Here is a 2,662-nt window from a genome sequence, read left to right on the forward strand (position 1 = left end):
AGTCTTCGTTGAGCTTAGAGGAAATGATAACTAGAAGCTTATCATTCTTCCCCAAAAATGCGTACTTTAAATGTTTCTGGTCCTACTAGGGAGGTTGCGTTGTTTTTCTTTCTTCTTTTTCTGTTGGCTCTTCTTCTTGATTTGCGATCATTTCTTCTTCCTTGTTTGTTTTTGTTATGATCGCATTATGGGCAGCAACAGATGCGCTGGCATCCTCTTCTTCATTCTCTTCATCAAACTTTTCTTCCTCAATCAAATTCTGGTCATCATCTGAGTCATGCAGGTCTTCTTTATACGGAAACTTCATGGCACGAATTATATTGAACTTGAGCTTCTGTCCATTGATGCTCAAAGTGATCTCTTCTTTATGCACAACAATCTGAGCATGACCTTTTGATAAAAATGGTCGCCCTAGAATGATGGGCACATCTTTGTTAGCCTCGTAGTCCAAAATGATGAAGTCGGCTGGTAGGATAAATTTGTCAATGGTTATCAACACATCTTTCACCTTTCCCTTTAGATGAACCAAAGATCTATCTGCCAGTTGGAGAGTCACGGTCGTGGGCGCAAGTTGCCCCACATTTAGCTGCTTAAAGATCGACAGAGGCATCAAATTGATGCTGGCTCCAAGGTCACACAATGCTTGCCAGATGTACAGTTCTCCAATGGAGCAAGGTATAGTAAAGCTCCCAGGATCGCCCATCTTCGGTGGAATTATTGATTTCGAACTCTGTGTTAAAGCCACCGTGGCAAACTTACTAGTGCCCCTTTTCTTAGTTACTATATCCTTCAGAAACTTCGTGTAAGCAGATATCTCCTCAATCGCTTCACTGAACGACATATTAATATGTAATTGTTTTAACATAGACAAGAAGTGTTGGTACTATACCTCGTCATTCTTTTTCTTTCTGAGCCTTTGCGAGAAAGGTGGCAACTGCACTCTCATGGTCCCATTTTCTGTCGGATTTGAGATGGACGCAACTTTTGGCCTATCACTTCTTTTTCTTTTTCTTCTTCTTCTAGAGTCACCGCAATTTCAGGTTCCAACGCAATGGGAGCAGTCTGGCTAGGCTTCTTTCTTTCTCCCTCCATAGTTTTTCCACTCCGCAATGTCACAACTTGACATTGCTCTTTACCTGATCCCCCCGGGTTACGTGGGAGTTCTTTTGAACTCGACAGAGCCCCTTGCAGTCTGTTCTTTAGATCGCTTGCAATCTGGCCCATATGTAATTCTAGATTGCGGATGGACGTAGCCTGATTTTGAAGCACAGTTTCATTTTTCTCTATATACTGCTTCAACAAGCTTTCCAAGGAGGAAGATTGCGGTGGTTGCGAGCTACTGGCTTGACTGCTTGTCTGACCATTATTCCGCGGGAAGAATCTATAGAGGCATATATTGATGGTGTTAAATAAGCACATGGACAGTGATGAATGATGGAAATGGAATGTGGATGATGTGTTATGCTTATTCAGACTTTTATGCGATACTACTTCTAGATGTATGCGTTATTAATGAAATGCTGGTAGTATGCTATGCGTTGTCACAAGTTTCCTTGCGTTGAAACCAAGTATAATTCCACCACAAGTTTCTCGAAGTGATCCGAGGTCGAACACAGGGATTGCGTAGTTAATGCATTACGTTCGTGATATNCTTTGAAGCACAGTTTCGTTTTTCTCTATGTATTGCTTTAATAGGCTTTCCAGAGAAGAGGATTGTGGTGGTTGTGAGCTACTTGCTTGATTTCTTGTCTAACCGTTGTTGCGTGGGAAAAATTCTGGTGGCCCTTCTTTCTACACCACGGGATGGAAATTCTGTTGTTGATTCTTCCAAGCAAAATTGGGGTGGTTTCGCCACCCGAGGTTATAGGTATTCGAAAAGGGATTATTTTTTACAAAGTAAATAGATTGTGGATTTTGTGGGCAATCTTCCATCGCGTGCCCATCACCGGAAGTCGCACACCTTGTGGTGTTTTGACTGATTGCATTGATTTGCCCATTTTGTGGTGTTGGCTGCTGATCGCAATTCTCTGGATTAAGTTCATCATTTCGGTCATCTGATTTTGTAGTGAAGCAATAGCACCATTACTTGCATCATTGTCTTTGATTCTCAATCTCTGGTCATACTCTCTCCAATCTTCGTGGTTCTTAGAGATGCGATCCAAGATATTCTTTGCCTTATCATACATTTTATCAAGCAGACCACCAGTGGCTGCCGCATTAGTAGTGGTCTACGAAGCGGGATTCAAACCATGATAAAAAATTTCCATCTGAAGGCAGTCTGGCAAACCATTGTGTGGGCAATCCCTGACCAATCTTTTAAACCTCGCCCAAGCATCGCTGAGTGATTCGTCCATGTCTTGTTCAAAATTTGTAATGAGTTTCCTTTGTCTGGCATTCTCAACAGGTGGAAAATATTTCTTCATAAACTTCTCCACGACTTGTTCCCAAAAAGTGATCTCTCCCGGTTTGAGAGAATACACCCATTTTCTAGCCTGATCACAGAGAGAAAATGGAAACAAAGTTAGTCGAACTTTTTCTGAAGAGATGTTCGAGAACAAAAAAGTATTGCAGATTACAATAAAGCTTCGGAGGTGGGCGTGCGGGTCTTCACCACACCTTCCTCCGAATTTTTCTGTAGTCTGGATCATCTGCAGCATCACCG

General features: G+C 42.1%; 1 non-coding gene across 1 annotated transcript; it reads left to right on the top strand.

Moving 5' to 3' along the window:
- Positions 1–2,283: 2,283 nt before the first annotated feature.
- LOC120068620 lies at positions 2,284–2,390 on the top strand. The gene has a single exon (XR_005479258.1). It is a non-coding gene; the product is annotated as a small nucleolar RNA R71 (small nucleolar RNA).
- Positions 2,391–2,662: the final 272 nt, after the last annotated feature.

This window comes from Benincasa hispida, chromosome 12, assembly GCF_009727055.1.
Source record: "Benincasa hispida cultivar B227 chromosome 12, ASM972705v1, whole genome shotgun sequence".
Taxonomy (NCBI): Eukaryota; Viridiplantae; Streptophyta; class Magnoliopsida; order Cucurbitales; family Cucurbitaceae; genus Benincasa; species Benincasa hispida.